Source organism: Dreissena polymorpha, chromosome 15, assembly GCF_020536995.1.
Source record: "Dreissena polymorpha isolate Duluth1 chromosome 15, UMN_Dpol_1.0, whole genome shotgun sequence".
NCBI classification, from domain to species: Eukaryota; Metazoa; Mollusca; class Bivalvia; order Myida; family Dreissenidae; genus Dreissena; species Dreissena polymorpha.
The window spans coordinates 66,772,046-66,787,981 of record NC_068369.1 but is presented as its reverse complement, the minus strand read 5'-3'; positions in this window follow the sequence as shown (position 1 = coordinate 66,787,981).

Sequence of the window (15,936 nt, the reverse complement as noted above, 5' to 3'; positions counted from 1 at the left end):
GAGTTCATATAGTATAAAACGAAACTATATTTTAAAGTGGTTCGGTAAGTTCTTTTGACGTAATCGCTATTTAAAATAAGACGACGTGTTTGCCTAGATTCTAAATATACCACTTGCGTCGCATGAATCTGATGTAAATTGGTATTATTTTACTCGTGGTCATTTACCAACGAGTTTAACTGTTGGTTTGTGTACGCTGTGTTATTTTATCTTCATGCCAATACTACTTAAATAATATATACATTAATGGAGTGAAATGCTATAAACCGTTGATAAAATACGGATTCACTATTGATACAAACAAACAACGTATACTTCTTAAGCGATATGCACTATAAATACGATAATTAAAAATCGACAAAACGAGACAAAAAGGATGGGGAAAGAATGATCAATAATATGATATTTTTTATCGGACTTCAAGCGATCAACTTAAATTTAACACTCCTCAATTGCAGAAGAGATACAAATTGACTTTATTAAAAGACATTTGACTATTTTAGTTTAACAATTGACTATTCTTTCATAATATATATGTATATGCCATGTTCTTATTAAAGTGATTACGATGACCAAAGTTTTCAGGATAACATGTCCTATATATATGTCAGCTTGTAATGGGGATAAACCTATTATAACTTGTCATCATACCTTTAAATTAAGTCATTTTATATTGAAACAAGTAATTCATTTATGTATGAAGTATAGGTCGTATCAGTAAAACACATCATAATTCGGCCGTCGTATCTAAACATCTTGGGTTAATGATTGTTTATCGTGCTCGGGAAGATAAAGATAAGTTGTGGAAAGCGTGTTATCTTTAAAACAAATGTTAATTTAAATGGCGCAATACCAGAGCGTATGAATTGTGCTCATTGGATCATATTTAACTATAAGAACGGAGCGGTAAACAACCAGTTATTAGAGAGACACGATCCGGTAATAAAAGGAAAGACTATACACGTGTTATTTGTGACTTCAGGCAGGTGAGGGGAATATAACATAGTATATTATTCTTGGTATGCATTCTATTTTTATTAAAACACGTTCTGTTTAATAAAATAATGCAATTTAAATACAAAAAACAATATGAATCGTTATCTAAATATTTGTTTAAGGAAACATTTAACTAAAATGAAATAAGAATGTTTTCGGTAATTTCACTTTTAAATATTTAAAATACAGACAAAATAAAAAGATGAGCATGTCTCATCTCAGGAAGAAAACCTTTTTATACATTTGAAGGATTTGAAGTTCATAATACGGTATTTAAAAAGTCTTTTTAAAAGGTTTCAAAAATATATAATGTATGTGACATAACGAGGTTTTGCTATAACTGTACATGTTCATCGGTAATGCCCGTTCAATTCACGTAATCTAACTTTGTTTTTTTGCTGTTCATTAGGTTTCGCTGATGTTAAAGAAATGCGTTTGTTATCATTCTTGATACAGCGTGGTGTTATGCTAGTGCCAGCAAACAGACACATATTCAAGTTATACGAAACATCAGAATAAATATTATATTAATAAGGTCTTAACAGTTGAAGTTTTAATAAATATAATCAAATGAAAAAAAATGTCAGAATATTTCAGGGACGTCATTAATATTGCTTATAAAGTTGAGTATGTATGCAAATACCTAAATGATAAAGATGAAAACACTTTGATGACACATGCATTCCACAACTTACCCATTGTTTAAATATACGTAAATCTTAAAATCCCGACAAGTTTGCACAAAAAATGGCAATATTTTCAAGTATCGATTGTCCTTTTCTTTTGCAAGCCTGGGATCGATTGAAAGATAAATATGAACTTCATAAACAGTTGACGTTAAAGCCGCCCGAGTTGATATTTCTCACAACAATTCGGTTATTTCAACTGACAAGAATTGATAAGAATTCGTCAGATACATTCTAAAGCTTAACTCTTCCATACTGATTTTTGCAAAAAGTGTGCCAAAAGCATCAAAAATTAGAAACCTAATCATGTGCATAACGGAAACCTCATGACTATTATTAACCTGTGACGTGACGTGAGTCACGTGAGCGCCAATTTCACGTGATTTCCATTTCCAGGCATTTTTAAACAAAGAAGAACTACTTAATAACACAAGCAATTTACAAACGAATTATGTCTACGGACAGCCCTAACACAGTGGTTATAAAACATGTTTTTGTCTTAATGGATAAACGAGGATCATTGTGTATTGAATGCCATGTTCGTAAAAGGTCAGAATGCAAGCTGATTGTATAAAAACGATTTCTCAGATCAGAGCGAATTCAATAAGGCCGATTTGTGGATTGAAATCAACAGGATTTTGTATCAAGATTGATGAAAATTTATTGACATTTGTCGAGTAATAAGCATAGATATTGACAAAAACATACGCAGCAAAAACAAGACGCTGCTATGTCCTGTATGTTTGCTTGTCTCATTGTAAGCGGGTAATGATTGATCATTCATGCAAATAGAATTGTAAACAACCATATTGTTCACTTCATAACAAGTCGTTAATAATACCATTGTATAGGTATAGTTGGTTTAAAGCGGTTCGTATGATTAAAAAACAAAAAAGAGTAACGAGATATGACACCAAAAATAAACAACAACACTAATAGCAGACGGGCTTAGGATGTCATCAAACACTTCACGTCCGATCGTGTGCAGGATGAATTTTATACCAGGAATGGATCAACTGTAAAAACATGTTTGTATTCCTTAAACATTAATGCATTGTATGTTCAAAAGAATGTGTATGTGCCCATATAATGAAACCAAACATTGAAGTTTAAGTGTGGAAACGAAATATTAGAATGTACACAATAAATTGCATCCTATTACCTATATCTTTAAAGCACATATAAAAATAAATGTTTTCAGAGCCAATCTAAATTTATGTTTACAGGTTGAACATGATGGAAGAAGGACATGTTAGAATACCACTGGATATAAAGTTCTTTCCGCGTGAAACAAGGACGAGGAACAAGGTTTGTTTGTGTGTTCATTACCACAGTACTCGGGGCTTTTCAAAAATATATCGTAAATACAAAAGTCGGGCAACACATTTTGAGCAAAATAAATGATTAGAAATATATGGCAATATATTAACTCAACACATTGAGATATTGCTAATTTATGTCGTCTAATAAAAACAAAAATGAAGAACATAATTCATATTTAAAATCACATAATGTATTATTTATTACGTTATTTTATTAACATAATATTTGTGTTCAAAGAAACATATTAATCTCTAAACGGAACACATGCCCTATTAATGATAGCGCGTGTATGTGTAATCATATTTTTCAACAAATTAAAATTTGCATTGTTAATGAATTGCAATAAAATTGTAAATGAATATCCTTGTAACAAAGTATCTTACATCTGCAACACTACATAATGACACAAGTTTAATTTTAATTTCGGTTAAGTTTTTACCCTTCTTGGACAGATTTGCAGTACGTTTAGAGGGTTTTGATATGTTTCTTTGAAGGCTCGTGTTTCATATTCGAAGAAGAATTTTGTCAGAAGAGCTCGAACTAGCGTGAATACACCGAACAATCTATATTATCACCAACTTTCTACGAACATGCAGGTAACCTCTAACGTGTTATTAAATAGGCATGAATTGATAAAAAAAGAGTATTTGAGCAAAGTACGTGTGCGTTTTGATGATGCTGTTTTGCAATTCAAAACTAGGATATACACGAACATCACTTGCATGTTAAAGATAGTTTTGACTGAGTGAAAGTATAATTGTGTTAATAATAGCCGCTCCACTTCAAAGAAGCGGGAGCATATTTCTATGAACCTGTTTGCAAATTGGTAGGTCCTGAGGTCGGTCGCACGTTTCGAATATCATTGCTTTCCGTCAGGCAAAAACATACGATCGACAATAGTTATATTGGACACCTTTCAGGAATAGATAACTTTCTATAAATTCATGACGAAATCACTCCTCCGCAACAATACATGTTGCAAATATTCAGAAACGACGTGCCGAAACCGGTGAAAAATGTTTACCAAAAAGAAAGCGTAAGAACAAATTCCGGATATATGCTATTCGGCTCTGAACGATGGAAACATTCATTAAAAGAAAAACAACAAGAACAAGGAGAGGTAGTTTTTAGTGGTCTTTCTGTAAGATGTATTCCTAACTGGGATATTGTACATGGGTTTCACGTTTGTAAACCTCTTCCTAAAATAAAACACTGGATAGAAAGATGTAGAGGTAGATATTGGCCGCCTGCCCAATTACTGGACGCTGCACGGGTTGCTCCCTGTTTCCTGGTACCTGCAGGACATCCAGACAGTGATTACAAGCGCGAAGAATGGCGACTATCCCTAAATCTAATTGAACGAATGCTGATGTTTAGCTTCAGCAATATACAAATAAAGTGTAATATTGTTTTGAAATTAATAACAAAATATGTATTCTTTAAAATTGTGGGAGATTCTTTCGCAAGTTTTCATTGTGAAACTCTAATGTTTTACACAATAGAAATAATTAACCCTTCTTTTTGGTTGAAACATAACCTTATATTTCTAATTTTACAATGTTTACAAACATTAAAGAAATACCTGCGTGTGGGCTGGTTTCCGCATTAAATTATGCAAGGAGTAAATTTGTTCGACGGAAAACTCTGCAGAAAAAAACAACGGTGCCTTTTAGAGTATACATACTCTTTGATAAGGACCAATTTAAGAGATCTTTTGTATATTTATGCAGACAATTTAAGATGTCGGTTGCGAGCGTGCAGAATAAGTGATATGGGACAAGTTGGGAGAATTGGGACTGCCCGCTTAAGTTACAGAGTCGGTTTATTTCTTGAATTTGAAAGTTTGGAGACGTTAATTCAGCTAATTCGGATACCAAAACAAAAGGGCGATATCGTTTTAGGACTTCGTGCTGTCGCTGTCTTCTGCAATGATGTCAGATTGAAAACAATTGCTTTAGAAATCATTACTAATCTATTTCAAATACAAAATTCCGTGACAACAACTGATTGTGTATCATCAGGGAACGTTGGTTTGAATTACATACTTGCACGTTACCGATATTCTTTTTAGACAGATGTAGCCTCTACTCGACTTAAACTAGATTCTTTGCTTTATTGTCGTGGATATCTTCAGTCGGCAAAACGAGTGTTAGAGGACGTGGGGAGGATGTTTCAAAGCAAGGTCAAGGCTGTCTGTGGGACCAGAATACGTGACGGGGATCGAGATCCCCATGTGTTTAGCAGCATGATTTCCAGTCACAGATATTTGCATTATAGTGGCCCACCATTTGCCTTCTGTGAAAGTTTTTGTAGACACGAAGCAAACTGCGCCCCATTTATACTATGGTATGAAATGAATCGTGGTATCACTTAAGATGAAGTAGCTAACCGGTGATTCAGTGACAAACAATGGATGCACGGCGCAGAAGTTGATGCACGTCCGTTTTTTTACTATCTGCAGTATCTCACGTATGGAGGACTTGGTGAACGGAACAAACAATTGCGTGCCATGACATTTCTTGATGATTATGTGTGTGACACAAGAAACTTGATCAACATGTATCATAATGAGTCTGATGCTCACATGCTTGGTCACTGCTATGAAATGGAAGGTGATTTTGTGTCGGCGTTGCATTACTATAGTGAAACGTTGAAACATTACAAAACGAATAATGCTGCTAACTATCAAATCGATCGTATCCAACAATGTTTTTATCGCTAAGATAGATTAAAATGCGGAACTACCTAGTGTGCAAAGTGAACACTGCTGTATTAGATGACAAATGTACATGTAGATAACATAATGATGCATTCTATACGATCTGTCCAATATAATTAGTCGATATCAAGAAAAGAGAAAAGAATCGCGTTTCATTCGAGTTCAATACAGAGTACATAATGTAGAAAATAGATAACTGGCCATGTTGTTCAGGTAATTTTTAACAGAAAACGACACATAATGCATCAAATACGGTGTACAGACTATGTAACATACACATGTAGAGTGATGTACATTATATACACGGTAACATGTTGTCTAAAAGCTAGTACATATAGAGTTTGTAACACTTTAAAGAACAAATGCTTTAAGAGAACCCATAAGACTATTGATTTTTATAATGAAGGTATTGCAGCATTGCATCATAAATGTAAGCACACATAAACGAAATATGTATGAACATGTTTGCAACCCATTATAACTAAAATATACAATATATATCTTGTGGTGATCAAATCGATTTATGCATTCACTGTTAAGTTTATATTTCAAGGAATTTTAAAATAATGTAAATTATACTGAATTTAAATGTTCCGTATTCGTCCTTTGGCTAAGGTGTGATATTAATCTGTATAATATATTTGTACTGCTTATTTTTATGTTTTGTCAATTTGATAACAGTTAATGTATATTAATTTGCATGCGTATATGTTCTATCGATATGATATTCCAAATACGAAAAAAACTAAGTTCCAAAATTTATTTTGTACAATACATTAAAAGTTCAGACTTATACAAATACTTGAGTGGTAAACAATAATAAAATTCTGGGAAATTATGACCAATGTCTATAAAATAAATGTCTGTATATAAATTGATAACAGGCCAGTTTTTCAATTATCAATCTGCTTTGATTGAAGTTAAAGAATTTTAACGGTTGTTTAATACTCTTTACAAGTCAACAATAAGAGGGATTTATGTAATTTTTTTCTTCTGAAAATAAAATATATACATTTTAAATATTAACATTTTAAACGTGTCATTCCAAGTCTTAGATCCTTACATGTCCAATGTGAAGGAAAGCTAAGTCTACTTTTATAAATAATATCAACAGTATATTTAATTTCGATGGTCTATGGAAGTACATGAACAAGCTTTACAAAACATCGAGACAATTTATTTTTCAATTGTTGATATAAAATATCGGTATAAAATGTTCCAGTGGTGGTCACTGTTTAAAATATATTAACGATATTTCAAGCGAATAACAATTCCCTTTGTATTTTTAATTGCGTATCATATCAATTTAACCAACTAAATATCTCAACATAATGTGTCTTTGAAAGTTATTTATATGTTTAAAAAATTCTGGAAATAAAGTGGTAAAAACTGACCCCTTAATTTGGGATAGATCGAAGTTCATATCAGTTTATGAAGTTACGCAGATTCAATAGTCACATAAAAAGATGCCTTGCAGGCATCAAACGATGCATATTTTATGTTTAAACTTTGACAACCAAAACACATAAGAAGTGAAGCATAATTTACCACATACTTCTAATTGTACACGAGATAAATTAAACACAGGAAATCATCCATTTATTACCAAGTAATATTGATAAGTGAATTGTGGTTATTGTAAGAAAATAATCGAAGTCTAAATGTGTAATGCTTTGTTTGTTTTGATTTTGCGGCGTATTCTACTGTATTTAAGTTATAAAACTCGCTATCGGTTGCCGGAACTGACTAAATATGGATCTTTGTTTAAAACAAGTTAGCAAAAAATATATAATGTATATGTTATGTATATGTTATAGGTGAAATATACGTATATTAACGTGACAAATAGGGTTGCACATAATCCTTGTATAGGATATAGGATATTTCATAAATTGCGGTTTAAATGGGTCGAATGAGTGAAAAGCGGAAGACGAAGGCAGATATTTAAAATTGTAAAAAGCAAGACTCTAGAAGGGTAGCACAATAAAAACATACGAAACCATTGGAAAGGAAATTGTTTAGGCCGTGTCCGGTTGTCGATGTATAAAGGGTTATACAGCGAATGACCTTCAACGGAAACAACAGAGCTAGATGTTTGATATTGGGTATTACTAAGTTACATCATAAGTTGAAATTGTCAACAAATGTTGATTCCCATGGTTTCAAATTGGTCCTACCGCGGATTAAATGTAACAGATTTTGAAGCGTATTCTGGTAAGAACACTCGACTTCCGCTTTCATAACACTACCTTGCGAAACATTTAATATATACTTAGCATCGATAAGGCAGCAATCAGTGCAATAACTATGTATCCATAAATGGACGCATGAACCAATAAATATTTTTTAAATTGAGTATTTCGGTCATGTGAGGACTTACCGTGAGTACATCTAGATACAGCGCAAATTAGAACAGTTGACAAGTTTTATCATAGTCGTAAACTACTTTCCCCCACGTCACGCTTAATTATTTTGACACATAGTTGAAGATCGGATTGATCGTTGGTAGTGCAACTTACATATCTACCTATACACGAACATACATTTTACAGTCTGTGTCGCTCTTGTGCGTAGCTTGCATAACTATTCATATTTTTTTCAAATTTCATAACTTTTCGACTGTCGGCCCGTGAGCGAAATTCAATATGAATGAAGCATTTGAGGGACAATGCATGAAGTTGCAATTATAAGTCATTTAGCAACTTTAACACTGAACCAACAAAATCCAAAAATATAACTTCATCGACAGTCACATGCTGGAAAGTCATATTATCATACCCCCTAAAGCAAAATACCGAAACGTAAATAAGTATTAAGATCAATTCAAGTGTCAAACTTTAACTTAATTTACTGGTTCTGCGTAGTGCATTTCTATTGTTTTTTTTACACGTTGGTACATCCGCTTTAATAAATACAGAGTATAGTGCAATAGCAAATAGCGTTTATGCATGCATGATAGTTATGTATGTATCCTTTACATTAACGACCTAGATGTACAATCCAGTGGCATAGAGACCATATGACACGCTTTATTATTGTTTGTTATATCGACGAAAAAACACACTACATTTAACGTTGCTTTAAAACGTATTGGGATACTTTAAGCAGTGTACATATCTCTTCTCCAATTATTCAAACACCATTAAACTTGTTATATCTTAATGTTTTACAAAAAAGTCAAACATTGATATATGTTTTTCCATGTGTATATAATTATGTATAAAACCATGAGCATAAAGTGTACTAGATAGGTGCCAACAATATCGTGTGCGAAGTTATTTGACTACAAACTGGTCGCGAACAATCGTAAAGTTTAATTATCATGCATTAAAACATTTCTATACATAACATGTTCATAAGTGAACGAACGGTACCAAAATAGCTTAACAGGAACATCAAGTGCGACAAAATGGCTGAACTGACTCGGAAGTGTGAGCGTTGTAACAAAACTATGACAACAAACTGCATTTAATCGCGCGTAATAAATTGGACATGTATAAAATCCGAACATGTACTGCCATTCGACATTATGCTAAGTTAAACATGCACAAAACATTCACATTTATTCCACCAAATGGATAAACATGCAACAACAACACAACTGTAAATTAAATATATAAATATGAATCTGTACATTTGTTAAAATCAAAAGCTAAGTTGTTATAAAACGTCCAGTTCCATCATGGAGGAGACCTATGAAAGTAAGTCATGTTTTAAATACAAAGTTGCTTCATAAGCAGGGCATACAATAATAAACAATATATTTTTTATAGATATCCCTTTATTTTTGAAACAATCTTCCCATAAAACAGTTCCGGAATGTATCGCTTATAAAATATCACAAAATCCTCATAATAGCATATTGACAGTTATGGGGTTGAATTCGCAGATATATTTATAAATCGCCCAACACAAATCATACATCATAAACTATATAATGAAAGAAAGGCAAACTCGTCTATAGGTGTATGTCTCACATAAAAGCTGACATAGAAATGCCAACATGTAAAGTGCTATTTTTACATGCATTTTGACCCACTGAATTATGTACTGTTTTTAAGAATTGTATTCAAATTATCTTTTCCCGTCAAGACGTTTTAGGGTCAGGTACACGTTAAAAACGTCTCATCAGCAGTAAACGTTTAGATATGTATCCCCCATAGTATTTTGTTATGTTTCGGATATATTAAAAGTTATGAAATACCAAACGTGTAAAATACATTCCCATCAATGTAAATAATTAACTGCAAATAGAAATTACAGTACCCAAACAAAACAAAACACATTTTGGCCATACAAAAATGTGTAACACATGAACATTCTGACTAGAAAACGGACTCATGTTAAACTGTTGCATGCTTGAATTCATATTGCAATAAGGGTATAACATCATGAAGGACGTGGGATATCGCATGCAACATTCATTTATATTGGCATTCACATCTTTTAAATGATTATAATATTCAACATAGTCAGTAAAGGAAGGACACATTGCACGTCGTTGGGCACATTCGATCGCACAAGACTTCTTTACGACAATTATTATCAAAAAAAGACCGATCTAACATCTCTTTTAAAAGCCCACACACACACAAAATCAACGAATTTTTCGAACAATATTTCGAAAAATAAAGTTTGCACATACACAAACAATGTTCCTTATGGCAATCGCCAAAATTGCAACGCTAGATGTGGTCTGATAACATAGATTTATTAAGATACAAAATGCTATTTCATGTCCATGTACTATATTTTTTTTTCGTGTTTCGTATATCGTTGCGGGAAATTAAATTGAAATATATTGCGCCATACAAAAATAAAACCAAGTATTGTGTATCTCGTTTAATCTATGTTACCATTCAACATCAAGCGTTGAAAATGTGGCAATTGCTATAATGAACACTGATTTTGTATGATTAAACTTTATTTTACGAAATATTTTGCGACATATTCATTGATTTGATTATTAATGTTACTGTAAGTAAATTCATATACCAATTCAGCAAAAAATGACACACGTTTATCTAGCAAGAGTCATTCGCGTAAAGCGGTCCACGTCAAGTGGACCATGTTGGTGTAGACGGCAATATGCATTGATGTGTTAATTTAAAGTATAATAATGTATATGAATAAGTATACGTTTTGTATGATTATCAGACTGTTGTCGCAATACAATATATTTAGGTATATCTTTTTTGGAGGGAACGCGTTACTCATAGTTGTGTATTAATGTGGAGCGCTCATAGAACTTTGCTGTTTACTGTTATCAATTATACCATGTTCTTTCTGTGATAGTATTCACAAATTGATCCGGCCGTTTATTTTACATATCATCGATCATTATCTTGATAACGAAAACAATGTTGCTAAAAAGCTTAACATGTGCGTACTCAAACTGAGTATTTTCAAGGCGATTACATAATTCAGTTATGTATTCAAACGTTCGTTGACGCGTACATAATTATGCAATAAATTGTAAATATATAAATGAAACCATACCGTGTTAAACATATGCTTAACATTCGCGTTACTATCTAGCTACTAACAGAACTATTGTTGTATTGCATACATACATGTGTACTGTATATTAATCAATGTTGTTCATATTTATGTTCATGTAACGTGGTGCGCAAAGTACGAGAGGTTAGGCCTATATTTAACATATCAACGAATCAACACATGACATTGTATTATCAAACGACCTGAATATGAACTCATATACCATTCATGGTGATTAGCGGGTAACGGTATATAGGATTGTTATATTTAATGTACATAGCAAGAATCATCTGATCAGACATAACACTATTGGGAGGCGTTCCCGTATTGTTAATTGTTAAATGCAATCAGAGAATTGAAGAAGGAAACAGGCATAATTTTTTTTGAATAACTATCAAGACTAAACGTGAGTGAAAATTGTTTAGTCTTTCTTAACACATCTGTGTTTCCTGATAACATGACTCAATAAAACATGAAGCATTTTAAATTTAAACAAATCGCATTTAATTAAGGTAAGCATGCTTTATTTACAACAGTATTAATAAAACATTTATTCTGAATTTTCTTGTACTTCTTACACCACTATTTAAATATATGTGATGTTTGCTCTATGTGTAATTTAAGATACCTAGCCTCATGTACTTTAGAATGTAACATAAACTCAATAACCACACTTTGTAGTTTGCACATGAACTCAATAACTGATAAACGTGCTCGTTGGTTAATGACATTTATCGTAAATAGCCAGTGTTTTAGTCATAAATATGTTCGCTGTAGACATAACCATCATATTTCTTTAACGGAAGTGCCGGGTACTGCTAATTACTGCATATATAACACAATAATTACTGAATTGTGGTGTGCATTAAGTGGTGATGTGGATATAGGTATAAATGTTCGAACTACTCTTTTTGGGGTAAAATATCTTCGATTGTCAATTAGAAGGGCAAGTTACGTTAGAAGGACTTGTGCCTTTAAATTCGCGATATATCTGTGTCATTTCTCTTTAAACATTCAAAATATCTACATTTTGCAATTATTTTATTTGTTCATTTAAAAAATTAAAAGTATCTTAAATAATAAATAAGTATTGGAGCTTCTTGCGCATACATGAACAAAATTACAAATCCATTTAATGTACCTGTTTATGATTTCATTAAATGTTGCTAATTACTAACACAATATTATGATAGCATATGGTATATGTATGTATATAGCATTATTTGTTTTATTCTGACATTATCTTCTTTAATAAGCCCTTTTCAAGTTATGCACAAAAGCTATATTTTATGTTTATGACAATAAATCATTCGTATCAATGCCTACGTAAACCATACCATACAGAACGAGGCTGATCGTGTAACTTTCTGTAGCGGAGAATATCGATGATATTATATCAGTTGATTGTTATTGTGAACTTTTGGAAGATTCATGCGCACTGATACTTGTTAAAATAACGTCGAATATATGCATACAGGCATGTGTTTAGTAAATACTTTCATAAGTAATTATGATATAAACATTTAATATTCTAACATCTAAATAAAAATTCAATGACATATTATTTTATCTTTATACAAATACGAGTGACCGATGACCATCAGAGTAAAGGTGGTCTGAAGACTCAGCATCGATAATTTAACAATACAAAGACATACAATAGCTTTCTAATACAATACATAGCATTATATAACTATTTTCTCAAAGATATGTGATATTGTTCATGAACGATCGAACGTGTAAGAGGTGTGTTTAATAACTATAAGACAACGCACTATAAAAGGCGAAGTGCATGACATAATTATAAATGCTATGTTAATTTTGTTTTTAATTGAATAAATTTTCTTTTGCAGAGAATGACAATATTGAAGAATTCTATAGAGAAGTGAAAAAAGCAGACGTGGTTCAGACTGAACTGTCTATGCATGCATATTGATAACTCTTAATACGTGATAATAATCGTCAACTATTTATAATAAATCTCTAATCTGTGTATTTTTCGGAATTAGTAGTTAACCCCGCTGTGGTCAACGATAGTGCTTGTTTTGAAACTGTTGTTCCGTGCGCTAACGTACACTCTTGATAGGACTAGGCCCTACTTAATGACGGAGTTTTTTTTACCGGCAACCGCTAAATACGCTTAATGTTTAGCATTACAATATTTTAATATTTATAACGCATCGTTAAAAGCGCTTTATAGGTATCCGGACTTTCTTTCCCACGGACAATCGTTCTTGCGCTGATTTAGACAAAGCACTAATTCGTTCCTACGTTGTTTTGACCACCAGGACATTCGTTCGCAACGCTATTTTGACAACCCGGACAATCATTATTCTGACAGTCTGATTATTCGTTTCTACATAATTTTCACAACCGGGCATTAGCTTCTACATAATTTTTACATCCGTACATTGGTTCCTGCAATAAAGGCAATACCTTAACTATGAAAACAATACGTACAAGTATACATAGTAAAGGGCCATTCCTTCAAATTCAATTCCAGCATGGAACTTCTAACGAACGAACGGGATCAGCCTGTGTTATGCTTCGAGCATCATGCTCATGCTCTCGAAATAGTTTTAAAACTGCATAACTGAATAAGAATATGATAAAACTATGAAAAATGGAACATTAGTTTAAAAATGACATCTTTTAAATACATGTTAAATTTTTTAAAGAGTGCCATATTAATTTGTACAAAATGTTATTATAATGACCAGGATAGAGATAAAGTAAGAATCAAAGTCCGGGTTGTCAAAATAATGTAGGAATTATTGTCCGGATTGTCAAAATCAGGAACGAACGATTGTCCGTGTTGTAAAATCAACGTAGTAACGAACGTCCGTCTGTACAGAATTAAGTGTCTGAGAGTATGTAAGGAAAAATTACCTTCAAATAGAGTATTTGGCGTTAAATTAGTCCTAGAAATAATGACTACGCAATACGTCTACCAGGAGAAGACATGTAGGTATCATACATGTTGTTTATTGACCAGACATTTTCTCCGCGATGTTTATGACTACCTGTTGTTATTTAGTATTTGACGGCACAGTATCTTATCACAACAAGCTAATTCGTTTGTGCTGAACATACATATAGTGGAAATAAAACCTCAGATCAATCAATAGACAAGATTATTGATCGATCTTTGATTAAACGATGAATGCTCAAACGAAGAGTGTCAAACTGTGTGCAGACACTTGAATGAATAAGACAAGTACATTAACAAGCACATTTATGTAATGCATCAATACTGATTATTCTGAAATGTCTTCTTGTGATGAAAATATTATAACGTCGCTGAAAGTTTTAAAGAGTAAACGATTGAAATCATATTGGCGTTGCGTGGCACTATTAGCATTTGATACACGTTCAGTCTCGTTCTGGAATTATGCGAGTCACGCGACTTCGCCCTCTTATCAATTTTGAAGAAATGTTAAAAGGGTCTATTCAATACGGCGTTAATTTCATTCATATCCTTTGCACACCTGTAACGTATTAGAACGTACACTTTTTTTCTTTCCTCAAAACCGGGGCGATTTTTGCAGTGAACGACTACAACGTTATAGAACGCATACAAATTTCGTTGTTTCAAAACCTGACCCCAATTAAGCGTAGGAACCCTGACACTTTTTTTCTTAAAAAATACAATTTTCAATTTTTGTAAATGAACTAAAACATAATCAAAGACAATAACTAAATAAAGACTGCGACGTTCGAATGTTTAATATACAGTCTGTTGACTATATAGAGAATAATAGGTTAGTGTTGATTATAGATCAGGTTTATCATGCGAGGCTTAGAAAACAAAAAGCACGAGCCTTGGCGAGTGCTTTTTCGTTTTCGTGCCGAGCATGATAAACCTGATCTATAATCAACACTGACCTATTATTCCATTTATCCCACTTTTTATTCAGTAAACTTTTTGTATTTAAACAAAATAAGTTTTCATGAGTGTTTGTCGTACTTTGATAATGACTGTAGTGTAACCAAGGTCAGTGTATTACTCCGCGTTCCAAAAATAACCGCTGATCAAATAATCTTTTTTTTAAATCAGAATATCGTTCTGTAACAAAGTGTCGAGCGTTATTAATTACAATTTTAATCATATTGAATTGCAAATCTTAAAGTTTTATGGTATCAATATGACATTAAGTTGTTATATACAAGGAACTACATTTGTTTACAAGGTAGCCTAACACCACACACAATTCACTTTCGATATCAAACTATCAAGTCGATCACGAGGTGCACAGTATTTGCTTCTTTGTTATCATATGTGGTTATTTCGTGACGAAATAACAAAGATTACTTGGATTTAAGCTAATTATATACATTTTGAATGTTGAAAGTGGCACCAAAGAATTGTGAGGCAAAGTTGTTCGAACTAGAGAAAGACATTTGCTGGTGAAGTGACTGGGTGGGGCGAACATCAAGATCAACTTTTTTGATGGTAGACAGTGGTTGTCTAGGCTGCATTTCGGCCATAGTTTCGCTGCATGAAGGTGAACAAGAGGAATCTGTTGGATTGTTACATTTACTAGACTGAGCAAGAATGGACACTTTTGCTGCTGTTCAACAGATATGTTGGAATAATTGGTTATGAACTGGATATTTTTGTGCCCTGTTATGGCCATGGTTTCAGTGGGTGGAATGTTTGCATTTCGAAGTTTTTGGACCAGGAATTTGCGAACTGAGTGGTTCGTTATTCTC